This window comes from Hippopotamus amphibius, chromosome 7 (genome assembly GCF_030028045.1).
Source record: "Hippopotamus amphibius kiboko isolate mHipAmp2 chromosome 7, mHipAmp2.hap2, whole genome shotgun sequence".
NCBI lineage: Eukaryota > Metazoa > Chordata > Mammalia > Artiodactyla > Hippopotamidae > Hippopotamus > Hippopotamus amphibius.
This window is the reverse complement of record NC_080192.1, coordinates 106553940-106569417: the sequence shown is the minus strand read 5'-3', so window position 1 is coordinate 106569417 and position 15478 is coordinate 106553940. Positions and strand designations below refer to the sequence as shown.

Here is a 15478-nt window from a genome sequence, read left to right as displayed (position 1 = left end):
CGTGTATCTGTTTTTTTTCAGATTCTTTTCCCATTTAGATTGTTACACAATATTGAGCAGAGTTCCCTGTGCTATAGAGTAGGTCCTTGTTGGTTATCCATTTTAAACATAGCAGGGTGCACATGTCAATCATTTCTTTTTGGTAGGTGAGGAAACTGAAGTTTCATAAAGGTAAATGACTTAAAGTCATAAATTTGTGAGGTCATGACTTGAATCCATGTCTGTAAATGCCAGACAAACATGCCCTGAGCCAGTATATTACACCAGAAACACAAAGCTATGTGTTCATCTGATATCTCTGTATCAAGGCATAGGGGGATGTAGGAAGAGAATCAGGTTCCCTCAGTTTGAGGTCCCAGAGAATACATGGGAGAGATATACATTGGTAGATAGGGAGAAATTTGACTTGCAGCATTTATCATCAATTATTTATTTATTTATTTATTTATTTATTTATTTATTTTAGATCAATATCGTACACTTTATAATATACTCACAAAATTTTACACAAATTTCATGTTTACAGTGCAAAAGGCAAAGAACCTCAAAGAATCGAAGTAACTGTATTATCAACTACATTCAATAGAGTTAATACGGTTGTTCCCACTCTTCATCTTCTAAATTCAGAAGGGAACCTTAAATACCATCCCCCACGTGGACTCCACTTTCAGAAGTTGGAGACTGGGTGTAGTTCTGCACACGTCTGGTTTTCAACAGAACTGAATTGAGATTCCATCGTGTTCCAGGCCAAATCGGCCATAAGAAAGTCATCCCTTGCTGTTTGAGTTTCATTGCTGGTGAAGAATAAGCTCCCCAAAGTTTCAAAGTCAGAATTCATGGTCTGCGTTTCTGCACTGTTCAACTGAACTTTGCTTTCTAGAGCAGGTAGGTTTTTAGCAGCAGAGATTCCTTCAGTTTGGGTCTCTGTGTCAGATGAATCAGTACTCATGGAAAAGCAGGAGTGTTTCAGAACACTCCCAAGAGGTAGATGAGGGTTACTGTCTAAAAAGAAGTTCAAGTCCGTCTGTGTCTGCGTGTCAAACATTTCAAGGCCTAAGAAGTTAGAATTTCCTCTACAACTGTAGGACTGGGCAGAGGTATCTGCAAGTAGGGAGTCAGTTTGGGTCTCTATGTCCAGTGATTTCAAGACTGGCTCAGTGGTCATGGTGCTAAGCTCACTCTCTTCAGTTTGAGTCTGGATACTTGAGGCCGAAAAGAACTCTTCAATATCAAAATCAGTTGCAGGATTCTGGGTTGGGCCAGATGGGAGCTGGGTGTCAAGTCCAGTATTTGTGTCAGACAAAAGACTATGATTGTCCAGTGTCTGACCAGGCAGATTACTTGACAAGATGTTTTCTAGATCTTAACAAATCTATGGTTTGAGTCTGATTATCTGTCATGTTCTGTGAAGAAAGCACACTATTCTGTGCACTGAAGTTTATAATTGGTGGAGATTTCTCAATATCTGGATTTAAAGTTTTAGGGTGGTTCTGAGGTAACAAACCATGAGTCACAGTCTCTGCTACTAAGCTGCTGCTGCTTATAATACTGTCTGTAGAAACACCATATGACGAATGCACACTCTTAAAAATGTCTCCACACATTAGAGCTTGGTCCATCTGTTCTTGATCATCTGCTGGACTCTGCATTCCACCGGTCTGAGTTTCTCCGGAGACCCCACCTGGCTGAAAACTGGTATCTATAAACGCATCAGTATGAGCAGCTATAGAGGAGGTTACCTTAGAATTGGGCAAAAAGATTTGAGTATGAACACTAATGGGAAGGGAAACTTGAGAGCCAAACGTCAAATCAGTTTGAGAACAAGATGAAACAGAGGAATCAGGGCTAGCCCACTGTGCGGACGGTATAAAGTGCTGTGTGGTGTAAGGCAGGTCTGTCTGTACATTGGTTGAAGAAATGCTGTTCTTTTGACATGTGCCCCCTTGTTCTTGTAATGGGTTAGATGGACTTTTACCCAAGTTCACTTGAACACCTGTGCTAATTGGCTCAACAGCAACAGGATTTACAATCTTTGAAAGAGGGAGGCTCTCCTTGAGAGAGCAAGCCTCTGAATCTAGGCCGAGGATCAGGGTTCGGATGGACAAGGGCAGTAAGTGCACAGCACCCGGGGCAGAGCCCTGATGATCGACACCCAACACCACAGGCTGGGCTGAGGCGTCGGCTGTAGGCACAAAGACAGGCACAGGAGAAAACTGCATAACAGGGAGTTTAACCAAAGCCACTTAGGCCTTTGGTAAAAGCAACTTCTGAGGATACCTTGGAGGTGCTGGAAGAGTCTGCTTTCTGGCATTTGAGCTGCAAGAGTCTTCAAAAGAAGCTACTAGCTTTATTTCTGAAGCTTCTAGTTTTTGAGCGTCTGGTCTTGGGGTTGGTTGGTTGCTCAGTGATTCAACAGCCTTCCTGGACAACTTCTGGTTGTGCAGGCAGTTTTCCATTTTCCTTTTCTTACGAGGGGGATCCCTGTGTCCTGCAGGGATCTCATGGCCAGTTCGGTATATGTGGGACTGCAATGCAGTCCTGCTGGCATAGGGGCAGCCACAGGTGCACTGGAAGGTCTTGCCATAATCCTCCGCGTGTCTTTTCAAGTCCCACTCAGTGCCATACGAATTGCTGCACTTCCTACATTGATGCTTCTTTTCAGCATGCATTTTCATAAAGTGCTGTCTTAAGGGAGAAAATTGAGAAAATGGTCTGTCAGGGCCTCTAGGGCATTCCTTCCATTGGACAGCAGTAGAATTCCGGTACAGTTTTCAAATCTTTTCTTGTTGTTGGATTCACTATGCCATCCTGCAGGCGGTGGCTCTTGACCAGGTGCATGTTGAGCGCGGGGCTGCTGGGCAGGATCTTGCCACAGTCGCGCACCGTGCACGGGATGTTGGTCCGCACGGCCCGGGACAGCTTGCTCACCGACAGCTGGATGAGCGGGAGGGCGGGCGGCGCCGCGCCCGCGGGCTGCTGCCTCGCTGCCGTGGGTCGCGGCCGGCTGCCCCTCAGCCGCCCCGGGGGCCCTTGCGGGCCAGAGGCGGCGGCGGCTCCCCTCACGGCCGCCGGGACGGCCGGGGTGCCCGAGGCCAGAGCCCAATTCTTTATTTCTTAAGGGCAGGGAGAACACTGTATTATATCCTTGTCTCAATTATTATATAATGTCTTACTGGTGGGCAGGCTCTTGTAATAACAAGTTGATTGGTTAATAATCGGAACCATGGATGAAGCCTCTTTGGCTTGTCAGGGCAACTGCCCTAAATTGTAACCTCTCCTTTTACCTCTATAACATAGTTCCGTATAAAAGTCATCTATAAATAATGTTTCTTTCTATTTTTCAAAATTTCTGGTATATAGTAAAAAAACATGATTGAATAAGCATCTAATAAAATATATGAGTATGTGCCAGAAAAGCTTGTATTTGGAACTTTTCCTTGTCCATTTGTGCTCCCAGTTATTTCTCCCACTTTCAACCCCCTGTAATACTCTTCCTATAATAATGTCGCTGATTCACCTTCTAAGAACATTAAGGACTGAAGGAATCCTGTCCTTTGTCATTATTTTTCAGATTAAAAAAACTGAGGGTTAAAGAGGTAAAGAGGCTCACTTAATGATCTATCCCATATACAACTGAGGATTTCAGAATAAGAAGTAGAACTGAGGTTTCTCAGTCATAAGCCCAGTGATATATCTGCTGCATTTCATATAACCACTTCGGTCTATACTGCTCTGGTCATCACAATTAGTTATGCTTTTGGTTACAATACATACATACATACATACGTAGACTGGACAATTTGAAGAGAATTGAACATATTTGAAAAGCACCTCAAACTGCACAAAGTTGGTGGGATGCTGAAGAACCAGATTCAAAAAATTAGCAGGGCCTGAGAGACACTGGGCACCCAGAACAACTGTCAAAGTCCTGTCATCCTTCAGGACCACAGAAGAGAGCTGTGGTAAAAGCTATGGCCATAGTGTTACTAGTGGCACTGCTGCTCCAGACTGGATGCAGCCTTTGCTACCACTGCTCCTGGAATGATTTCCAGACTGACTCCTGCTTATTTGCATATACCACTCCAGAGTGGAAGTCCCAGTAGGGGGTAGCCCAGGGTTAGGTTAGGTCAGAGGCTCACATTTCAGCTGCCAAGGACCTAGAAGACAACAAATATGGCTCCCTTTTCAGTTTTCATAGTGGGAGATAAAATTTTGCCTTTCTTTCTAGAGATTTCTCCAAGCAGAAGGGATTCAGAGATTGGGCAGCTGCAGGTGAGAAGTGTCTGCTAAACATTTTTAAGTTTATTTTATTGACAAAAAGTGCCTTGGATAAGTTACACCGGCAAGGAAGACTTTAAGACTATTGCAATAGGGGAGAAAGCTTGAACTCAAAAAGCAGGAGAGTTTTTAAGTGCTGGGATGAGCTAGTGGAAAAGTACTGGAGGAAGTTAGAGGGAGGTTGGACATTGGGATTAGGCCATCTGATTTACTAACTGGCGCTTATCAAAGTTAAGCTCCTACTCTCCCACAATGACTAGAATATAGGGGCCCTGTCTTTCTTAATGATTACACTTCAAAGGGTTGTGTCTTAGGTCCTTGAGAGATACATCTCTGAGTTGCAAAACTGGCAAAAGGATGGGAAAAGATTATATCTTAAAGGAGCAGAAAAATAATTTAAGATTAAAAGTGTTCTAAAATAAATGCTCTAAGGAAAGAGAAGGCAGGGACCTATAGTCAGGAAGACAACAGTCTAAAGTTCAGTCAAGCTGAGGAAAATGCTAGGGCCTTCTTGATCTTAGCATGTTCGTGTTCTAGTTCTTTGACTAGATAGAAAGTTTTACAAGACTTCAATTTATATTGTACTATTATCTCTTTCTCTCCCAGTCCATCACCATATTTTAAAATACAGCAATGGTAAAAGATGACTAAGTATTTGAATGAACACAATGGAAAGTCATGAAACTTCTTTTAGCTTCCTTCTTTCCCCCACCAAAACTTTTTGGACACTATCTTATTCAAAGAGTTCTCGAATAATCTGAGGATAAAAATAGAGATGTTTCTAAAGGTACAAATATATAACTAGATTAAGTGTATTTAATTTGAAGGACAAATAATTCCAGGCTAAATTTATTTTTGTTTGTCTTAGAGTTATTGATAAAGAAAATGTGAATTTTTTCAGCAAGTCTGTTTAGAGAAATAGCAGTAACAAAAATCTAGTTACAGCTCCATTGATTATTAACTCCCTTTGCAGTTTTCCTGAAAGCATTATTTCATTATTAAAGTTTAGACTCTTTTTCACAACTAATCCATTGACAGAACGCAAAAACATTGTGTACTTCTAACTTTGTAAAATAAGGAAATGATAAACTTGTAAGAAATAGGGCTGCTATATTGGACTGAAGTAAAATATGCAAAATATAAGCTTGGCCCTCAATGTAACTATACTTTATTTCTGCAAAAACTACTCTAGGCTGGCCTCATCTTAAATCACTACACTAAACCAGTATAAACTCAAAACACTAAACCAATATAAACTCAAAACAACCAAGTTCTAACACTGAACTTTGGCTACCTCCAACATGTATGTATGGAAAACTAGAATCTCTGTTTCTAGAAATCCTTGCTGTTACACACATCTTCCCTCAGCACCCTATAGCCTTTCAGAACAATAACAAAAGATCCAGGAGGCTACTGAAATGAAGAATGCCAGGATAGATGCAACTGAGTTATATCAATGTATTTCAGATCCAAAAGGAAAGAACACTCTTAGAGTGATTTTGGTGATGGCTTAATTTACTCCAGGAAGCTAGAAATGGGGTGAAATAAACTTGACTGGGAATATCTGTGTGTGTGTGTGTAAAATCTTAGACAAAAATATATTTTGGATATTTTTTATCAGGCTAAATTCATAAAACAAAAATATTCATGTTTTAATCCATCTTCATTTGTGATACAAAAACCTCTATCAAAAATGGCCCTTATATGATAATTTCTATAAAGGATAATATACCTTAAATGTTTGCCAAAGCAAAACATCTTTATACTACAAAGGTATGGCTGCAGATGCCTAGAGAACCCTTTCTAACTACCCACAATTGAGAGACTGAGTATTAGTAGAAGAAAACTTTGAAATAATGAGTGAATACTCTGAGAGTGTTTTTGCTAGTGTTGTTAGCATTACAGAGGATTTGGGGAGTGGGCAGTATTTGAGACATGGAGTTTCTTTTTTTACCTCAAACTGCTTGAAACATAATATAATAATGACAATAATGCTTCTTTTTATTGACAACATGCTTTAACATTTATTGTGTATTTTTTTACTTGTTATATGTATTTGGACCTTCACTGAAACACAGTGAAGTCTACAGAGTAGGTTTTATCTACATTTTATAAGATGAGAATGAGAATACTGATGTCATTGACAAGTAAAAGGAGGAGCTCAGCTTGGAATTCAGATTTAATTAATGGATTAAAGAATTAATGGATATAAAGAAATTACCACATTTTTTGATGTACAGAAAATGTTAGCCATCAGTATTATTGCTATTGCTAGTATCTTTATAAATATTTTATAATACCCCTTCTCTGAATCAGCTGTCAACCACAGGAACACAATTTACAAGATTTTTGCTCTGGGAAAGCATTTTCCTATATTCCTTTCTCATAAGACCCTTCTGATTATACTATGTTCAAGGAGATTGCTGATTCCTCCCAAGACAACAGGACAATATTTTAGGTATATGAATGGTTTGCCAGCATGGACTAGGCTGATGTCTATGGTTAGCCTAATAAGAAAGTCACTGATTATTTTCTTCCCATCCATACCTATGCTTCTATTTTCCCACCAGGATTCCTCTTTTACCACAAGTACACAGAACATCTGGGAGCCTGGGGTTCTATTGTTATTTAAGATGGCAATCTGCTACAATTGTCTGCCTTCATTCATAACCAATCCCACTGGAAATCTCAATCACAACTTGGATGACATGGATGCTAAGCAAAAGAGGAATCATCCACTACAGTGGAACTCAGAAATGAGGAAAGAAAAATGAATTTGACTGTCAAGCAAGTAATTTCTATTCTGCAAAACTGACTGTTGTGCTGTGATCGACAGCTAATTTTGATAGACTGAGCTGAAAAGATTACAAAATTAAACCCCACCAAACCAAGGAGTTAAAACCTCAATTGGATTAGGTCTATTTGACCTAATCTTTAGGAGCCGCTTTCATTCAAACTTCTACCCCAGTTCCTACTGTCAAGGTGATTTTGGTGGTCCTTTATTTATGAAATCATTCTGTAAAGGAATATATAATTAACACACACCAAACACACTGTGCTAGCCTAGTTCTTTTGGGCAGGTATAAATCATTTTTAGTATTGTTTATACTATTTTATTATTCATTTACTACTATTATCCTATTGTATTTATAAAATTTTAAAATTATTTTTTTGTTTTTTGTTTTCTACCTAAGGGCTATCACTACAAGAAAGAAATCAAATAGGTGCCCTTAAGGGAACCTATAGTATTATGCCTATATGCAGTAGGTACAATACACAAATAAGTAAGTTCAGATATAATTGTATTGTTCTGAAGGTGGCTAATGGACTACCATTTTTATTGCCAGAGTTCATCATGGATCCTAAAAGGTTTCAGTGACTTGGAGAAAAGGTCAGTCAGAGAGCTAGAAGCAGTGAATCAATTATTCTATAGTACAGCTTCAGTTTAAACTGGTGAGAATGGCTTCCTGATGTAATTGTCAATTGTTTAAGAAACACACAGGTGGGTTCTGAAGAGGTTAATGCTCTCAGGCACTCACTATTTAGCTATTCATTTAATACACATTTATTTAGAGCCTTTCATGTGTTACACATTATTTTATGTGCTGGGAATATAGCATAAATAAGAGCAAGTTGTCAACTTTAATCACATGTTACTCAACTTGAAATAGTTTAAACAGAAACAACTGGTAAATTGTAAATGCAACTGGAGAGGTCAAGAAGTGAATCTGTTTTTATTTTTTTATTGCATTATTATTGACATGTAACTGTACATTAGTTCTAAGTGTACAATGTAGGGATTCAATATTTTTATACATTACAAAATGATCACCAACTACAAGTCTAATTACCATATGTCACCACACAGAGTTATTACAACATTATTGACTATATTCTCTATGCTATACATTACATCTCTGTGACTTATTGACCTTATTGCTGGAGTTTGTACCTCTTAATCACCTTCACCCACTTGGCCTGACCCTCTGATCCTGTACTCTCTGACAACCACCAGTTTGTTCTCTGTATTTATGAGTATGTTCCTTTTTTGTTTTATTTGTTCATTCGTTTTGATTTTTTGATCCCACAGATAAGTGAAATCATATGGTTTTTGCCTTTCTCTCTGTGACATATTTCACTTAGCGTAATACCCTCTAGGTCTATCCATGTTGTTTCAAATGGCAAGATTTCATTTATTTCTCTGTGGATAAATAATATTTTGTCATACATATACATACCACATCTTTATCCATTCATCTATCAATGGACATTTAAGTTTCTACCATTTCTTGTCTATTGTAAATAGCATTGCAATGAAGAGGTACATATATCTTTTCAAATTAGTGTTTTCATTTTTAAAAATACATACCCAAAAGGGGAATTGCTGGATGGTATGGTAGTTCTTTTTTAGTCCTTTGAGGCACCTTTATACTGTTTCCATAGTGACTACAACAATTAACATTCTCAATAACAATGCATGAAGGTTCCCTTTTCTCCACATCCTTGCCAACACTTGTCATTTCTTGTCTTTTTGATAATAGCCATTCTTACAGATGTGAGATAATATCTCATTGTGATCTTGATATGCACTTGTTTTATGGCCTACCATGATCTGTTCTAGAGAATGGTCCCTGTACACTTAAAGAAAAATGTGTATTCTGCTGCTTTTAGATGGAATGTTCTGTATATGTCTATTAATTCTATACAGTCTAATGTGTTGTTTAATGTTGATGTTTTCTAACTGATTTCATACCTTCTGGGACCCCTATAATGTGAATGTTATTCTGCTTGATGTTGTCTCAGGTGTCCCTTAAGGGGGGGGATCCTTTTATAATTTTTCTGTTCTGTATGGGTATTTTCCATTGCTTTGTCTTTCAACTTGCTGATCTGTGCTTCTATTTCATCTGTTCTACTGTAGAACCTCTCTAGTATGTTTTTAAGTTCAATTATAACTTCAGTTGGTGCTTTCTTATATTTTCTATCTCTTTTCTGAAGTTCTTTCTGGGTTAATCCATTCTTCTCCTAAGATCTATAAAGAGCATCATTATGACTGTCACTTTGAACACTTTATCAGGTAGGTTACTTATCTCCATTTCATTGAGGTCTTTTTCTAGGGATTCATCTTTTCTTTGGTTTGGAATATATTTCTTTGCCTCCTCATTTTCTCTGCCTGTCTGTGTTTGTCTATACATATCAGGCAAAATGGCTATCTCCTTCAGTCTTGAAGGAGTGGTCTTGTGTAGGAGCTGTTCCATGTGGCCCAAAAGTGCAATCTCCCCCAGCCACTGAGACAGGTACTCTATGGGTGGCCCTAAGTAGACTGCATATGCCCACTAGCTGTGACAGGGTTGCAACTGCTGTGCAGGGAAGGTGAGTCTCAGAGCATTCACTTGGCCTGGCTGTAGTTCTGCTGCTGTGCAGGTGGATGTGGTTTTGAGTTGCTTGCTTCTCCCAACAGGCAGTAGGTCTTTTTCAAGGGAAGAAAGGCATGGGCAAAATAATGGGAAATGCATGATGATCAAGCTGATCAACAGATGTCTACTACTTAATTCACGTGACTAGTTATTCAATTTAAATGTTAAAATAAGTTGTTTCTGATTTTAAAAAATCTTAAATGCATTATCTAAAACAATGAAATTAAGAAACTGGAGAAGAAATTACTTGTTTGAGCTGTGAACCCTGGTGCTGTATTCTCAAGGAAATCATATGGAGATCAACCCCTCCACCTTCCTCTTTCGTGTCACATTCTTAAATGGGCAATTTTCCTTGTGTCTTTTGTAGGAGGAATAGTAGTAGGGAAAGTTAGTACTGATTTATTTCTGGTTCACCTTTAAAGTAATATCCTTCTGGGAGGTGGTCTCTTACAAGGCTTTCTATTTTGATTACAAGTTGAATTTTGTCTCTTGCACTCTGGGTCATCTGAGGTCATTTAAAACAATTCATCAAATGCTTTCAACAGTAAATATGGCTTTAGTGCACTGTTTATCTATCTGAATTTTCATCTTTAATCAGTTTTAGTCTTACATTCTAAGTTCAATGATACATTTAAAATGATATTTAAAATACATCTCTCCATAAATCTTAGTTGTTTTCACAGAAATAGAGTCTACCTGTGTACCTAGTTCATAATATTGCTAGAAACTGATCTCTGAAAAGTAGATTTTGAACATTATTGTGTTGGCCATGGAAAGCATCATATGTTTTTTGAGCAGATGACTACTGTGTTTTAGAAAAATTATCATCGGTTATTGTAGAAAGAACAAATAGACATGGAGATTGAAGACAGAGAGATGATTTAGGAAATTAATTCAATTGTATAGTAAGATTTGTTAAAAGTATAAAGTAAAGCTGAGTTACTTAAAATGGAGAAGAAGGAGCAAAAACTAAAAAAATTAGATCGTCAAGTATAGATATACAGGTACATCAACTTTAAGAATTAAATATTCACTCTTGAATCCATACTACTGGAGACTACCAGATGATAGTTAGTCTATATTAAGTTTAGCTTAAGGGCCCCCTGGGATTAAGTTATAAGTTGAATTGAATCATGACAAATACAAACTGTTTTAAATATCTTTTATCACCATAGTGGCATAAACTCTTTGGTTCAATTACAGAATCATAATTAACCTTAACCTTAAGGTGTTGTAGCAGATACAAAGCCCTGAATTTCAGTGAAAGGCAAAACTGTTGAAAGGCTTTGGATGCCAATGAAACTACTTACTGGTGCTACTGGTGAGAAATTATGTAACTTACCAAGTAAATAACACATTGATTAGAGGTAACTTTTAAAAAGTGATAATTTTTGAAGACATTTTAAGTTGTTCCCCAAATTGAAGTGTACAAGATATGAGAAATGAAGTTATGCCTTACATCTGTGTCCATCAAAATATGTGAGGAGAGAAACTAGCGAAGGCTCAGTTTAAAAATTAGATTTCTTTGGAAAATCTTCCTAATGGCTCCAGGACTTATTAACCTGGCCATCTTTAATTCTCAGATGAATTTATTCCTGCACCACATGGTGAATATCTTCTAAAATAAGTTGTTTTCTAACTCCCAACATTAAAAATCGATCTCTTAAGAGAGATGGTGTAGATTAATGAAAAAAAGTGTATATTTTAAAGACACTCAACCAGTGACATATTTTCTGGGTTTGCATCTAGCTCCATCACTTTTACCTAAGAGATCTTCCACAAATGTCTCACCTTCACTTAGCCTTCGTGGCCTAGTGAATCAAGGAAAACCATTCCTACTTTGGAGGATTTTTTTAAATTTCAAGATGATATAAATTGACAAGCACAGTGCCTGACATGTATTAAGAACCTATCAACCCACTCTTGCCACTTCTATTCAGCATAGCACTGGGAATCCTAACCATAGCAATAAGGCAATAAGAAGAAACAGGATACATCTAAATTGGAAAATAAGAAGTAAAATTATCTCCATTTGTAGATGACATGATCATATATGTAGAAAATGCTAAAGACTCCAGAGAAACAAAAACAAAAGATCTGTTAGAACTAATAAAGAAATTCAGTAAAGTTGCAGCTTAAAAAACTGATGGACAAAAGACAGTTGTATTTTCTATACACTAAAAAAACCTATCCAAAAAGGAAAGTAACAATTTCATTTAAAATATCACCAAAAAGAATAAAATTTTTAGGAATAAACTTAACTGAGGAGATGAAAGACTTGTACACTGAAAACTACAAAACGTTGATGAAAGAAATTAAAAAAGACACAAATGGCTGAAAAGATATCCTGTGTTTATGAATTGGAAGACTTTGTAAAGCTAAAATGTCCACATTACACCCAATAACCTTCATATTCAATGCAATCACTATCATAATCTCAATAACAATCTTTATAGAAATAGAAAAAATCAATTCTAAAAGTCATATAGAACCACAAAACCCCTAAATAGCCAAGAAAATTTTGAGAAGGAACAAAGCTGGAGATATTTCAAAATGCATTATTTCTGATTTCAAAATGTATTACATTTGGCCCTCTGAACCTGTGGATGCAGAAGCTACAGATATGGAGGGCTGACTGTACCATGTCATTTCACATAAGGGACTTGAGCATTTGTGGATTTTGGTATTCACAAGGGTTCTAGAACTAATCCTTCATGGATAATGAGGGATGATTGTACAAAGCTACAGTAATTAAAACAGTATGATACTGGCATGAAAGCAGACTTCTAGATCAATGGAATGGAACAGTGAGCCTGGATATAAATCTATACATATCTGGTCAATGAATCTTCAACAAGGGTGCCAAAAATATACAATGTGGGAAAGGATAGTCTCTTCAACAAATGTTGGGAAAACTGGATATTCCCATGCAGGAGAATGACATTTATCATATACCACACACAAAAACCAACTCAAAATGCATTAGACTTAAATGTAAGACCTGAAACTATAAAACTCCTAGTAGAAAACATTGGGGGGGAAACTTAATGGCTTGGTCTTAGCAGTGATGTTTTGGATATGACACCAAGCACAGGGGACAAAAGCAAAAATAGAGAAGAGGACTACATCAAACTAAAAAGTTGTTTCACAACAAAGAAAACATGTAACATAGAGTGAAAAGTAACCTATGGAATGGGATAAAATATCTGCAAGTCATGTACCTGATAAAGGGTTAATATCTAAAATATATAAAAAACTCCTTCAACTCAAGTAAGTGACTTGATTTTAAAAATAAGCAAAAGAGTAAATAGACACTTATTTGAAGAAGACATATAAATGGTCAACAGTTATATGAAAAGATACTCAATCACTAGTCAAATTTTATACCCATTAATCATTAGGGAAATGCAAACCAAAACCATGAGCTATCACTTTACACCTGTTAGGAGGGACAGCTTTTATGAAAAAGACAACAAATAACAAGTCTTGGATGTGGGATAAAAGGGGACCCTTCTACACTATTGGTAGGAATGTAAATTGCTAGCTATCATGGAGACAGTATAGAGTTTCCTCAAAATATTAAGAATAGAAATACCATATGATCCAGCAATCCCAATTTTGGGTTGTTTATCTAAAATATTTGAAATCAGGATTTTGAAGAGATATTAACACTCGTGGTTTTTGCAGCATTACTTGCCAAGAGGTATAAAAAACCTAGAAGTCCATTCAAGATGAAAGGATGAAGAAAATGTGTTATATACACCCAATGGATTACTAGCCAGCCTCTAAAAATAAGGAAATTCTGCCATATTTGACCACATGGATGGACTCTGAGGACATGATGCTAAGTGAAATGAGCCAGTCACAGAAAGACAAATACCACAATTCCATTTATATGAGTTATCTAAAATAGTCAAACATGTAGAAGCAGAAAGTAGAATTGTGGTTTACAGGGACAGCAAGGAGGAGGAGGAAATGGGGAGTTGCTATTCAAGGGGTATAAAGTTTCAGTTATGCAAGATGATTAAGTTCTAGAGATCTAATGTATTTACAATAGTGTGGCTATTGTACACTTAAAAAAGTTAAGAGTTTATATTTCATGTTATGTTCTTACAATTTTAAAAAAATATTGAATAATTGCTTTTATTATTTATTGGAAGGCATCTGAACATTTTGCATTTACATATATACATATATATTATACATTATTATATATATGTGTATATATATTATGTATAAAATCTTACTGGCCCCCCTTATATGTTGAAAGTCTTACAGGATGGTACTATGTCTTAAAATAAAATGATGAAAGTCAAATAACTTCTTTGAATATTGATTTTTTTCATCTTTTATCAGAGGGAATTAAATAATTGAGTCTAAGGTCTAATCAAGTTCAAAGCTCATTTCTATGATGCTCTTTTGGAATCCAGTTGGTATGCAAAATTATGCTACACATCAAGAAATGACTGAATGAAAACATGTTGACTATTAGTTGTTACAGTTCAAAAATGAATTTGAAATTTTTAAAGTAAAATTTGAACTTTAGTATTTTAAGGTTTCCCTTGTTTATGTGTATGTGTAGCTTTTTAAAGTTCTGTATACAATTTTTCATGAGATCTTTCCATTCAAGTATGTATGTACATGTAAATAGAAAAAAAATCTTGCTGTGAATAAAGAAAACACCTCTTAGTTTTAAAACTCTGTCACACTGCTATGGCAATTTGAATGTTCAAATAAAAAAATATAGAATGGAAAGTGTTTTTCTCCCATTTACTCTTAAAGAGGGATTTTGGAGCTTATGAGCTAAAAGAAGAGGGAGGGAAGGTAGAAGAAAAAAAAGAAAGAGAGAGAGGGAGGGAGGGAGAGGGAAAGGGGAAGGAAGGGAGAAGGAAAAGCCTAGTTGTGTACCAGAGGTTAGGTGTGTACAACAAAGACACAGGATTGAATGACTCAGATTGAAGAGATCCTGGAGTATGCAGACTGAAGTACTTTAAATAGATATAGAAAGAGTTTCAGAAAATGTCACTTTTTGTGCCCCTCTGTGAGGAAATTGAAAGATAAAGTTTTAGGTTGAACAGAGAGATAATATTTTTTTCACAAAGCCATGGACAAGCAGTTATTGAATTCCTACTTTTTGCACTATGCTAGGCATTGTAGGCTGTACAGTATGGTAAAAGTCCTTGATCTTGAGCAGCTTAGATTTAAGATGAAAGGGAAGGAGAGAATGGAGAAGGAAATGAGGGAGAAAAGAATGGAGGGAAAGAGGAATGAGTAAATGAAAGGAAGGGATAGAAAGCATATTTTGTGACATACAATGTGCTAAGGTATTTGAGGCAAAACAAAATGATGCAATGGAATGTTCTCTTTTATTTAACTTTTTGAAGGTTATATCAATACATATACAAAAATTCCTGTTTTTCTTATAGATCTTTGTAAATGTGATACAATGGGTCCTTTGCTTCCTAAATAACTAAAGTCAAAACAAACAAAACTTGTGGCTTGCTCCATAGTGGTTTAATAACACCACTGACCCTGATCTTTCTGTAAGCAGAAATTGGATTTTTCTCTCATGGTCTTATATTGACTAAGTGTTCTCCCAAACTAGTACATAAATAATGCAAGGAGAAAATCAAAAGTGAAGACAATTAGGTTTGATTGTCTTCTTTACAACATATGGTCTTATGAGCATTTTAATGACTATTATCTGCTATGATTGAAATTACCACAATTATATTATGCTCTCTACACTCTGATTAGCTAGTGACAATAGAAAAAAATATTTAGTT

The 15478-nt window shown here is 36.6% G+C and overlaps 1 pseudogene; it reads right to left on the bottom strand.

Annotated features, from left to right (window-relative positions):
- Positions 1-667: 667 nt before the first annotated feature.
- Positions 668-2853, bottom strand: LOC130857725 (ATM interactor-like; annotated as a pseudogene).
- Positions 2854-15478: the final 12625 nt, after the last annotated feature.